Source organism: Manis pentadactyla, chromosome 3, assembly GCF_030020395.1.
Source record: "Manis pentadactyla isolate mManPen7 chromosome 3, mManPen7.hap1, whole genome shotgun sequence".
Classification (NCBI taxonomy): domain Eukaryota; kingdom Metazoa; phylum Chordata; class Mammalia; order Pholidota; family Manidae; genus Manis; species Manis pentadactyla.
Window position 1 is genome coordinate 161,850,617 of NC_080021.1, and position 14,178 is coordinate 161,864,794.

A 14,178-nucleotide genomic window follows, 5' to 3' on the forward strand; every position below is an offset into this window, starting at 1 on the left:
AAATTCCAACTGATCTTTAATTGTGTGTTCATACACTTAGTACCCATAAGGACAGGGCCCAGATTTGTTTTGTTTACCTTTGTATCTCAAATGTTAGTGTAGAAACAAGTGTGTTGTAGACTCTGACCATTCATATAATTAGCAAATGCAGTGAGTATCCACTAAGTACCAGCATTCTTCAAGGTGCTGGGAAGACAAGAGTGAACAAAAGACACACATATTCCTCACTTCTTGAACTTAGGTTCTGGCTAATAAAGGAGAACTCAGACTTAGCAATGCTTACTCTGTGCCTATTACTTTTTTAGGTACATTACATTTATTTTAGACACTCAATATTCATACTAACCCACATTAGGTACTACTAAATATCCCCAATTTTCTGATGTGAAAACTGAGACATTTTGTTGAGTAAGTAGTACACATATAACCACTAAATGATATAATGTATTTTTTACAACATAATATATAGAATATATTTATTAAGGAACACAACATATATGTACATAACTACATACTATAGTGTATACCATATGCTATATAATACATACCATTATACACTTATGAATGTGTATATATGCACATCAATGCATTTAGATAAACAAACACACATTTGCACATACATATATATAATGCTGATAAAAATGAAGCTGCTCTCGTTTAAGTATGGGTTGGCTAAAGCCTGTGGGGCTTTCCCCTCATCCTCTACCACTTTCCCCTTGTCCCGTGAGGTATCTCCTCAGAGTTCAGATTGAAAACCACTCATCTAACCCAGGCTTTTCATTTTATATATGCAGATGCTGTGGTTTAGAGAGGGAACATAACTCATTTAAGGTCTCACAGCTAATTAATGACTGACTAAAACTCTCCAGTTTTTAGATTAAAAAAAAATGAAGCTCAATGATGTCACTTACCTAAGAGCTCATAGGCAGTAATTGGTGAAACTGTAATTAAGTTATGATTTGCCTGATCCTTGGCTTCCTTGGGTTCACTAAGCCCCTGACACCCTGGCCTCAGTTTACCACTAGAGCTTATTTCCTGGCATCCCTCAACCTGATTCTATACTCTGGCCTCACAGTTAGTTTTCCCCCAAATAAACTAACAACCTGCTTTCATACAACCTGCCTTCTTATTTTGATTACCCTCTTTTCTTGCCCAGAATGTGCTTCCTTCCTTTTCCATGTGCCGAGCTCCTAGTCATCCTTCAAAGACCAGCACTAGTATAACTTCCTTTTGATGCCTTCTCAGTGCTCCACACCCTAGTCTTATTACCTCTTAAATGTGTGCAGAGTTGACTTCATGTGTGCAGCCTAAGGGACCTGTGCTTGGTTTAATGCATTTTGATTTTCTTAAGAATTTATGAACAAAGACCCCACATTTTCATTTTGCAGTGGACCCTGAAACTTAATATAGCCCATCCTGTGTGTGCTTATTCATGTAACATACTGTATAGACCTACTCAGTGGGTAACACATTGAGAAATAGTCTGTCTTCTCTGATGGATTATGAGCTCTTTGAAGCCAGAGACTTCTTGTATTCATCATTGTATCCTCAGCACCAGTGAACCAGTGAAGTCCAAGGCTCAGTAATGCCTTTTTCTTTGTTCCCTAATAGTCTCCTAATTAGGAGAAAGTTCTTAACCTCCAGGCAATCTGAATATCCACTCTAGGATGTGGCTCCTTGCCTTCCCCATGTTGAAGCTATTAGCACTCAATAATATTCCAGGAACACATAGGCCTATTTCTTCTTCTCAGATTGGTTTTTAAAATAAGCATATCAAGGAGAATAGGAAACATTTAAGTTGCGTATATGATGTAAGAATGCTACGAAGCAGAAGGAACTGACTTATTTCCCTGGATGGGTATTAGGTTCAGGGATCGGATTTCAATATGATCATATAGACTTACCTAACCAGCAACACTCCTGAAGATTATGACTGAGCAAAAGTTAAACTGATCCTGCATGAGGCAGACTTTTCTAAATAAGTTCCCTTTGCTATATAATTTCCTATGGATAGTTGTCATGTTTTCATCATTGTTTAGTACATAGAGGTTTCACATTTATTTAGAAACAGAAAGAGACACTAGAAGAGGTAAACTAGTGTCAGAAGAAGGAACAGATTAGAAGGCAGAGAGGTATGATCCCAGTGACTATCACCTTGACTTTATCGATAATCATAGGAAGAATGAGACTGGCAAGAAAGAGGAGCCCAGGCTGGGAATAAGAGGACAGTGAGGTCAGTCTGCTAGAAGATGTGGCACTTAGCTTCAGGAAACATGACAGCTCAGCATCTATGCCTTGGCATAGTGAGTGTGGCATAGACATTGCCTTTGATGTCATCCCTGATTTATTGAACATTTATTCAAAATTCTGACAACAGGCCTCATACTAGAGGCTGGGAATAAAGAGATTAGGAAAACATAGGCTTAGTCCTCAAAAAGCATAGTGTATTTTAGTGGTTAACAGATAACTATTGGGTTTAAAATCTGGCTTGGCCACTTCTTGGCTGAGAGATCTTGGGCAAATTACTGAAACACTCTGTGCCTCTATTTCCTCATCTGTAAGATCAGATAGTTATATCATTTATTACAAAGATGTACTGTGAGAATTGAATTAATACATAAAAGTGGATTGCAATAACATGCTAGCAACATATAAGCAATATATTAGTTGTTCATAGCCAGCTATAATCTGGTAGGGAAGACAGATTTGTCACTAGAGGACTTGATCATGAGGGGGTGGAAACCAAATCCCTGAAGTCAAGAGTGATGCATCATGAATGGCAGGTTAAATGCCAAATCAAATTTAGCAGTGGCGGTTGTGGATCACATAATTATGACACAAAATAGATACCTTGATTTATTTAATTTCCAGAAGATTTGGAATCACACATGATGTGATTTTTGAGGGACTTTGTCTGTATACCTTCCAGGAACAGTGCTGGTTGTAGAGGAGAAGGTAGTGAGGAGTGAGGGAGGCGTGTATGATAGGTTGCCTTTAACATCTCATTTCAGGACTAACCAAGAGGGCACAATTATCATGTCGTCTGTTATGTTTATACTTGGCAGTAGGGGAGATTTCTCCTACTGTCTTATCATTTTAGAACTTTCCATTTCAGTAAATATCCACAGACACCAAAGGTCTACACCAGAAAAAGAGGGAATTGTCTCTAACAGATTTCTTCAGTGGCTCCCTGATGCTATACTGTATATGTATATGTAGCTATACTGTGACAAGAACTGTGTCCTTATGCCAGCTTGGGTCTCCACAGTGCTATTTTGAGAGGTCACCCTGCCTAGCCTGGTTTCCTCCAGAGGATGGAGAAGTGTGGACAGCAGACAGAGTGCTATCACCCGATCATGAAAACGGTTCTGTTGTTTATGAGTTAATCTGAACTGTTCACGAATATAAATGCTGTTGGTCCTCTGAGTCTAGTTTTTCTTTCTCATCTCTGCTTTCTTTTTCAAGACAGCCAGCTTTCCAATGAAATTCACATCCTAGATAAGAACCTTGCTGCACGGGTAAGATAGCAGACATCAAGGCTCATGGATGATGTAAGTTATGACCAAATCAAAACTACTGCTCTGCGTCCTGTCCAACAGAGATATGACATTTATATTAATATTTGGCCAAGTTTCTCTATTAGTGATTGACGAACTAAAGCTCATCTTCATAGTGAGATGATGTAATTTTCCTCTTTGGGTGGTAATTGCAATGTAAACCTTTTAGAGTACAGGAATGCTACATGCTCACTATGTAATAATACTCAAAGCAGGTACAGTGGGATGAAGACTTTATTTTTTAATAGAGTCTGAGAAGTAGTGCATTTCATATAAAAAAAATATTTGAGATACATGGGGTGGGAGCCTCCCAGATAACTAGTTACTGCAGGAGTAGGAAGTGATTACTTTTGGAAAGGTATTTGGACCCTTTCAGTTCCCCAACTTCCCCGTGTCAAGGTAAAGCTATAATGAGGCAAATAGAGAAATAAGGAGCCCTGGACTCTCGGATTATATATGCCTTGCAAATAATTAGATGTTCTTTCTCTATAAAGCCTTATAATGTCCTTACCCTAGCCATGAAAATGTATTTCATTTTTATTTTTTGCCAAAATAAAGTCTTTACATTTAATGGAAGCTTTAAAACCCAAAGGCTTCAATTTTGACCACTTCATTGTCATTTTAAACCAGCTTCAATGGGTCCAAATTCTAAGCAAGAGTGGGAAGTGATTACCTTTCTTTAACAAAAATGGACCCAATTTATACTTAACTCTGGAAAAAAAGTCATTTTCTATTTGCCTTGATTAAATTTTCCTCTCATTCTGGTCTTAAAAAGTACCATTTACCCTGCTGGGCTTGCAAACGTTTTCTAGATTTTCTTAGTAACATTTATATATATATTATTCTGCTGTTTGTGCAGACACAGACACAGAAGTGATCTGTTTTCCCTTTGGGCTTTCTCCCCACTTCAGCTTCAGCCAAAAATGAAGTGCTAATGCCACATTTTGGGCAGACATCTTGCCTGTTCCTAAAAACCTCAGCCACCAGCTAGTATTATCAGAGTGCTTCAAAAATATCTCTACAGGCAGAGGTACAGAGTGGGAAGTAGATTGTGAAAAATCCAGGAATATCAAGGGCTGATTACCTCTGCATGTTGGAAAGCACATGTCCTTGAAACATAGATGAGGAAGGACTCTTTTCTCAGCTCCCTACCAGCATTATACCACACTATGCCTTAATCTTGGTGAACATTTATCTGTCACAACATAAATGTGAAAGAAAGGAAGGAAGGAAAGAAGGAAAGAAGGAAGGGAGGGAGGGAGGGAGCCCTCAATGTGTGTGTTTACAGCAAAACATAGCCGATCTACTGCATATTGCCTTTGGTTAAGAGCCACCCTCCCTACACCATCCTCTGCCCTCCCCTTGGGGAGGTCACAAGTTTGGGTCTTTGACTCAATTGAAACTGTAGCTCAAGTCTTATAGAAATAACCTAAGACCGCCCACATGATAACAGCGGCTGTTAACTCAAAACTCTGAAGCAAGTAGTCAGCTCCCACCACTTGTGTTTGGCATAAGAATGAAAGACAGATGGGAGAGGGAAAGCTTTATGGTGAGAAAAAGGGAAGCCTTCAGGTATGCCCTCATTGGAGTTTGTTGGTATGTGAGACCAGAAGCAGCTAACTAGAAATAGGCATCTTATATGATTGACTGGGAAACATATATGACTTTATCTTGTTGATTCTGAGTTGGAAGGATGTGGGGTAGGGGACAGAGAGGAAAGTTGGCAGTCATTGATTAAGTCCTGGCTGTTCTGGACTAATTGCTGCAAATGTTGTAGGTTGACATACTGGGCTTCTTATGTGGGTCAGAGTTTATTGTCATATATTGTCTGGCTATTGTCCATCTGTTCATTTAGTCTCTCTGTCTATATAAAGGAGAGACTCACCTGCCAGTGAAGGTGGAGAACTGTACTGCTAAGTATGGTAGCTACTAACCTCGTGTGGCTATTCAGCATTTGAAATGTAGCTAATCTGAAATGAGATGCATTCTAAATGTGCAATACCCACTGAATTTCAAAGCCTCCATAGTGGGAAGAAAGGGAAAAAACACATTAATAATACTTTTAATATTGAGTACATGTTAAAATGGTAATATTTGGGCTTTATTAGATTAAATAAGATTAAAATTAAAATTAATTTCATCTCTTTATTTATTCCTCTTTTCTTTTTTTTAAATATGGCCAGGAGAAAATTTAAAATTTGATGTGTGGGTCATATTTGTGGCTTGCATTATTTCATCATGGACAGCACTGGAATAGAAGATTGACATATTAAAGTCTTAGGGGTGAGGGTGGTGTTTTCCTTGGGAAATCCTTTACAAATCCTCACATATTATGTATTTTCCATAACTAGGGTAAGCAGGTCATAGTGAAAGGCACTTTTTGTACTCAGAGGCTGAAGAGAAAAGACCTGATAAAAATATTACTATTTAAGAATTTCATAGGATTGGCTCTACATATCTTTGGGAAGAGGCTGTACTTTGACTTTGAAAAAACCTTTGATTATATAAATATCAAATAATAGAAGAAAGGGTGTAAGGAAAATGGAAGTCCCTATGGCCAGGATCCTCACTGACCCTAATCTACTTGATGATATAATTGGCCTACTGCATAGGCTAATGCTTGCACACCCACTGACAATAAGCCAATATTGCCTGTGTTGCTATATAAAGAGCTCTGCCCAGTGCTTGAGACAGAGCAGAGGCTTGAGGCAAAGGTAGAGTCTGGAGCAGAGCAGAGGAGAGTCTGGAGATGGGCTTGTTGAATGTGGACTGGCTGGAGGCGGATGGGATTCTAGTGCTTGACCTGCCATCACGAGAGTAAAGCTTGGTATAAACCCTTTTAGTCTCTGCCCCCAGGGTTCCATTGTTGTTATTTAGTCTCACCAAATCCAGAGTGAGCTTGGCCAGAGCTGGGAACCCCCTCTGGACAGGAGCTACATTTTGACATAGTCAGCAGGATTTGCTGCAGACTTAAAAATGGAATGATCTGCTGTCATGGGAGGGGTGTTCAGCGGGCTGCTCTATGTGTGAGGAGACACTTGAGTGTCCTCAATTGAGCATATGGTCCAAGTTGGCAATCTTCCTAGAGGAATAGCCCCTCCCCAGGACTGGGAGAGGGTGGAGGTGATGCCTGGGGCAGTGGTGGACACCCTCTACAAGATTCTGAAATCCCTAAAGAAGCAGGATGCCTTACACAGCAGGATCTGTGAGTTGGCTATTTCTCACAGTGATAAGAAAGGCCATAAAGGAGAAGGACATATTCTCATGAGGAGCACAAGAAGAGGCAGCACACAAACTCAGCCTGCGAAGTGCTGTGGAGGAGGAAAAAGATTTGTTGATGACTGAGATGGCATTGCTGTGAAGTGCTGTGGAGATGGTAAAGGATGTAGTGGTGACTGAGATGGAGGTGCTTTGTGGGGTGGCAAGAGATTTTTTCTCAGCTCCAGAAGTAATGGGTGATAGGCTAGGGGAAAATGAGGAGATGGAGGTGGTACTGGAGGCACCAACCCCTCTCTATTGAAATCCCACCTTGTAGTAGTTAAGAATATAAAGACACAGCAACCATGGTTCCTCCAGGAAAGGTGCAGCCCCCTCCCCAGGTCATGGAGTACACTATTTTCCACACTTATGCTCAGAGCTGGTGGATTTGGGCTCCTGGTTTTGGCAGAAACTCTTGGAGCCCATAACAGCCTGGCTCCTGCTTCTTTGGGGTGTAGGGGTGGATGGGATTATTTTGTCGGGGTTAGAAATAGGAAAGCTGACTTCCCTGGCAACTCAACCTGCCTTGTGGCAGCGTTTACAAAATGCAACCAGATTCCAGGCAACCACTCCCTTCTTGAGTAGTTTGTGGCTGCCCTTCACACTGTATGACCCAATCAGGGTTATTTATCATCTTTCCCCACTAGATGGCAGATGTACGCCAAGCTCCAACAGGTATTACAGGAGTTGGGCATGGAAAATGCCATTTATAACCCAGTAAATCATGGCCTAGATGAGGAGCTGTTTATGGAGGGGATGAGGGATATAGTGCTACAAATGGTTCCCCCATCCTTCTTTGAGCCCCTAATGGCCATTCTTGCCCCTCACATATGACAGCCCATAAATGCTGTTACCTGTACTGTGGCAGATTTGGGGGAGGCTGAAGCAATGTGGGCATGGAAAGGAGTACAGTCTGCTATTTAGAGGATGAGTTTAAAGGGCCCCATGAAGTTCATGAGAACCCATATATGAGTTGATTAATAAAGGCAGGGGTTTAAAAAGAGAAATTGGATGGGAAATCAAATAAAATCTTATTGAAGAAGTGGTAACAGTTGAAGCCAGAGAAGTGGTTTTGACCATTGAGGACCAAGAAATGGAAGCTGGAACAAAGCACAAGTCCAGCCTGTGTGATTGCAAGATTCCCTGCTGGAGAGTCAGCTGATCTCATCAGGACCCTCTCAGGAAGATGATTGGGTGATATGGTCTGACTGAGGGGAGTGTCAAGACATCCACCTTGGGGGACCAGGTGGGGACGAGAGGCCACAGGTTGAAATACCCAGTGAATGTGAAACATGTGCTGGCTTATGATCACCCAAGAGTCCACCTCATTTTTTGTTTGCACTGAAAGCTGGACTGTCTATCGAGGCTTGAGGATTATCATACTTTTGTTGTTTCTGCATGTTGTTGTAGCCTCTGCTGCTGTTGTGGAATCTGGTTACAATTCTCCAGCTTTCTTGCAGACACAGAAGATTAAGGGCATGTGGATTGTTAGGTGAGAATCCTGGAGGGGTGGAGTGTAGGGAAAATAGAAGTTCCTATGGCCAGGATCCTCACCTGACCCTAATCTTCTTGATGGTGTAATTGGCCTACTGCATAGGCTAATGCTTACACACCTTTTGGCCATAAGTTAATATTGCCTGTATTGCTATATAAAGAGCTCTTCCCAGTGCTTGGGGCAGAGCAGAGGCTGGAGATAAAAATAGAGCCTAGAACAGAAGCAGAGCCTAAAGCAGAGACAGAGACAGAGATGGGCTTTCTGTATGCGGACTGGCCAGAGGCAGATGGGACTCTAGCACTTGACCTGCCACCCCAAGAATAAAGCTTGGTATAAACCCAGTGTTCCATTGTTGTTATTCAGTCTCACCAAATCCAGAATGAACTTGCCCAGAGCTGGGAGCCACTCCCTCGTTGGAGCTACAGAGGTATTGAATGGAGGAATCCTTAAGTGATATTAAAAACTAAGGAGGTTGCTTTTCTGCCTTGACAAGTTTATTGTGGTGGTAATATTTTTTTCTCTTTGAGAGAAAGAATCTAGCAGTCAAACATGAAAAGAGGAGCCTGGGATTCAGGAAAGAGATAGCTGAGTGCAGTGTCTAAATTTCTGTATGTGGAGGATAGAAATGCAGCATGGTAAATATAGTCACTGGTTCTGTAATGTCTTTGTTGAGATAGTACCTCCACTAGTTGAGGTAAGGATTTAATAATGTGTGTAATTGTTGAACCACTGTATTGTGTACTTGAAACCAATATAATACTGGATATCAACTACAATAAAAAATAAATAAATTTCTATACCATGGCCATCTGGGGGCTAAGGAGGAGGCTGGCTCTAGGGAGATCCCTTTATGGTGGAGCTTGAGAAATGATATCCAGTTTTAAGCTTTTCTTCCTTTCCTACCCTGGAATTCCCTTTTTAATATTCTCAAGTCTGTAGCAAACTCAAGCATTGGGAATGGAATTGGCACATCTGAGAATGAAAGGAAGAACTAGTAGGGGAGGACAAATAATTCCCCTCTACCCTTCTAGTTCTTGACTGAGATTAAAGATTAACAGGGGAAAAAAAACAAAGTTTAAAAACATGTATACATGGGAGATACCCAGGAAAACTTAATAATGCCCCCAAATGGCTCAAGTCACCACCTTAAATATCATCTCTAGCTAAAGTTAGAGGAAAATGCTGGTGGTGGGGGGCATGGGAGGTTTTCAGGCAACCACACTAAGCAAGGTGTTGATAAAGTGAAGGTTCCTATGCCCAGGATCCTCACCTGAACCTAAACTACTTGATGATGTAACTGGCCTGCTGCTAGGCTACTCCTGCCACATCTGTAGGCAATTATCTATTATTGACTGGGTCACTATATAAAGAGCTCTGCCGAGTGCTCTGGGTGGAGGCAGAGATGAAAGAGGATTACAGACCTGCAGGCTGTTGGATGCAGACGTAATTCCAGTGCTCAACCTATTGCTGGGAGAATAAGCCGAGTAATAAACCCTTTCCTACCCCTACAACTGTGGCATTGTAACAGGAGTTTTTGGGTTTTCTAGGCTACTGGAGAATGTTTATCCTACATTTGGCACAAATTCTGAAGCCCTCATAGTGGTTGGTACAAAAGGGCGTCAGGTGGGACTGGGATATGACATGTGCATCTGCCTTTACTACAGCAAAACGGGCAGTCAAGGCTGTGCAGACCTTGAGTATGATTAACCCATCAAGGCCCTGTGAGCTGGATGTTCACGTGACTGAAGATGGTTGTGGCTGGGGTCTCTGGCAGTGGCTTTAATGAACTTGCCAACCTATTGGATTCTGGTCACAACTCTGGAAAGGGGCAGAGGAATGATACTCTTTGATAGAAGAACAGTTGGCTGCCATGTATCACTCCTTGCTGGCTACAGAACCTGTCATTGGAATGGTTCCGATAAAGGTAATAACCACCTATCCTATCTTGGGGTGGGTACAAGACTGGACCCAAAGGCCAAGGAGTGGTGTGGCACAAACATCCACACTGGCCAAGTGGGATGCTTACCTGTAGCAGTGCAGTGTCCTCTCTAGTAGCCCCTTGAGTGAAGAACTCCAATGCTTATTGGGGCTAATGACATATACTAGTGAAAAGCAGGAAGAATTTACTTTAGAACCATTAGTAGCAGAGTCCTTATTGGGAGGGAAGAGCCCTATACCTGAAGATGAATGGTACACAGATGGCTCCCATCTTGGGCAGCCCCCAAAAAGGAGGGCCATAGCTTTCCATGGATGGAAAGATGGTAAGGGGAAGAGCAATCAATGGGCAGAGTTGCGGGCAGTGTGGCTTGTGATCAGCCAGGAGCCCTCCTCTATAGTTGTCTGCACTGACAGCTGGGCCATCTATCAGGGCTTGACTCTGTGGATACCAACATGGTACCATGCCAATTGGTTGGTTGGTCACCAACCTCTTTGGGGGCAAGAATTGTGGCAAGACCTATGGGCCTGTGGTCAGACTAAAACAGTTACAGTATATCATGTGACAGGCCAATTTGCCACTGGCATCCCCAAGAAATGATGAAGAAGATAAATTGGCCCAGATATGTTGGCTAGAAGGAAAGCCTGCCTTGATATAGCCCAATGGTTACATCAGCATTTGTTGCATGTGGGGCAAAAGACAATGTGGTCTGTAGCCCATAGGTGTAGCTTGCCTTTGACCTCTGAAGAAGTCAGCAGAGCCTGGCAGGATTGCATCATATGCTCTAAAAGGGACTTACATCAAGTTCCACAGCAACATGGGACAATAGCTAAGGGGTCGATACCCCTTGTCAGGTGGCAGATAGACTATATTGGGCCTCTGCCTGTGTCAGAAGGGTACCAATATATCATGACTTGTGTGGACACAGCTACTAGACTTCTGATTGCTTTTCCTACACATTGTGCAGACCAACATACACCAAAAGAGGCCTAGATTATCTCTTTGCAGCCTATGGCTGACCACAGGTAATTGAGAGTGATTAAGGTACCCATTTTACTGGACATGCATTAAAAGAATGGGCGTAACAGTTGGGAATCAAAAGGAAGTTTCATGTGCCATATAATCCTACCACAGTAGGCATGATAGAGAGGTACAGTGGTTTGTTAAAATCTGGACTGAAGTCAGAGACCAGTAGTCTGTGGGGATGGTCGATCTGCTTATGGACAGTGCTATGCATTTGATTGAGAAATCCTGAAAGGGAACCCCGAGCCCTGTAAACATGCTAACACATTGCCTTCCCTATACAACTGCAACTACAAACCAAGGAAAATCGTTGAAGCCATGGATTGGCCACCAGAATAATATCTTGCTGCCAGCAACAACTACTCTAAACCCTGGAAGCTCCATTAACTGGATGTGGCCTTGGACCTTTTGACACATGGACCAATGTTGGCTGGCCCTCCTGGCACCTTGGGGACAAGGCCTTGAAGCAGGCCTCCTGTGTTTTCCTAGAGTAACAGTAGAGTAAAGATCACAATAGTACATCCTGAATGGACAGAAAATAGGAGCATCTTACTGGGGAGTTTTGTTTTATCATTATGGCCAATGCATGTACCTCCAGGAGCACTATATATAGACCTTTCAGTAACCCCTATGGGGACGGGGGTAAAGGTATGGTACACTAGACCTGGAAGGGACCCCCTTCCTGCTACAGTCCTATCACAGGACCACTCTCTTGCATGCATCCTACCTGGTGGACAAGATTTGCCTATGTTGGTGTTATTAAAACATGTGTCTTATAGCTCCTAAGGTCTTTGTGGATTGGGTACACACCCTAGCAAAAAACCAGTACTTACTGGGGTGCATGGAGCTCTGTATCCATACCACTACTAAGTGTGAGTTATGAACTCATCTGAGTAGAACTGGTTTTGAATATAAGAAATAACCTCCTCTAGCTTGAGGATTATTATGATTTTTGTTACCTGTATCAAAATCTTGTATCCTAATTTTTGTTATTATCTCTATGTTGTTGTTATCCTCTGTTGCTGTTGTGGAATCTGGTTACAATGCTCCAGCTTTCTCACATAGGGACCATTGCGGAAGACTGAGAACATGAAGATTGTGAGGCAAGAATCCTGGAGGGGTGGAGTGTGTATAAAGTGAAGGTTCCTATGGCCAGGATCCTCACCTGGACCTAAACTACTTGATGCTGTAACTGACCTGCTGCTAGGCTACTGCTGCCACACCCATAGGTAATGAGCTGTTATTGATTGAGTCACTATATACAAAGCTCTGCCCAGTGCTCTGTGTGGAGGCAGAGATGGAGGAGGATTACACCTGCAGGCTGATGGATGCAGATGTAGTAATTCCAGTGCTCGACCTATTGCCAGGAGAACAAACTGGGTAATAAACCCTTTCACTCCAAGAATGTTCCAATGTCATTCCTCAGTCTCACTGAATCCATAGTGAACTTGCCAGGGGCTGAAACCCATTGGCAAGACACAAAGGTTTGGTTGTTATGCAGATTTAAGTCCTTGCCTTCCCCATTGATCAGAGTTTCTAGAGTTCCTCTTCCTGGTGCAAAAATGGAGACACTTTTACAAATGGAGATTTCCCTTATAAATGCATATACCTCTTACAAAAGTGTAACTTTTACTTAGTTTTCAGAGCTTCTCCGTTAGCTGCTTTTTTTTTTTTTTTTAACTAACCAGCTCAAAATAATCCTTAAGCCAGAGATATTTTTTGGGGTGGCATATTCTGCATCCACATTTTGGGTGGATGAAGCACATTCATCAAATCCTCCATTTTCATCTGGGTCCTTTGTCATGTGTTTGTTTAAAAACAAGCATTTCAAAGAAAACACCCAAGTTTAATACCATAAAACTATTACCCACAACTGTCTTCTGTGAATCTTTTTTCTATTGGTTTAAGAATATGAAACTCTAGTGAGTCTCAAAGGGTTCATACAGTTGAAAGGGTTGTTGTAGATTAAAAATAGCATGGCAGTTATCTTTGGCTGCTGGGATATTGGTTTACTTTTCTCACAGAAACAGGCTTTAATTACAGAGCAAAGAATAAACAGGACTTGATTGCTCCTCGGAAAGACTGACATTTCAGTCTGTCTCACAAAATACTTACTGATTTTGATGTAAGAGGAAGAGAAGAGTCAGAATACAAAGGAGCTTTGTGTTGCCAGCGGTTGGGAAAGCATCCTTTGTCTTCCCAACTTAGCAGTTTTGATATAGAAGTCAGTGCAAGAGAATAAATTGGTAACACAACATTGTCATTTTCACAATCTCTTTTGTGATTGTACTTTAGAAAACATCCATTGTAAGACAGTTGAAGTTTTTGGGCTGCTGGTGGAAAAAGGAAAATGAAAACTGGCCACATCCCAAATTTATGCTCAAGGAAAATATGTTATTTACAGTAGTCATAGCTGCATTTTCCTTATATGTTGAAAGACAGATAGTAATTTAAAGTTCAAAAGGGAGAGAAAAGCCCAAGTTCAGAATAATTGGTTACATGTAAACCCCTCCATGAAGGCAGTTTGGGTTTAATTAAAATGCATGTACAGTGGTATGTTTCAAAAGAAGTGAAAGTGCTGGGTATTCAGGACTCAAAATGTCAGGGATTCTTCTCCCACCAGTTAGGGGTTTCATACTGTTCCTGAGAGTAATATTCCTTGTAAGTAGGTAAACATCTGGTATTAGCTAGATAAAAAGGTAGATGGCAAAAGAGAATGTGTAAACAGAAAGCAATCCATCTGAAAACAGTTTTCAAATGCACCCATGATGGTAATGTTAGTGGCATCCATCAGAGGGGCAGTACAAATGGTGGGATTTGCATGAAGAAATGCACCTAGCTAGAAATATTTTCTGATTTTGATTACAGACAACGGCCTCTCAGTTATTGGCTTGAGGTGTTCCTGTTTT

General features: G+C 41.7%; 1 long non-coding RNA gene across 2 annotated transcripts in view; it reads left to right on the forward strand.

The window, feature by feature from the left end:
* LOC118908867 (uncharacterized) overlaps positions 1–14,178 on the forward strand; it is a 269,898-nt gene that overhangs the window by 168,376 nt on the left and 87,344 nt on the right. The window lies entirely within an intron of this gene.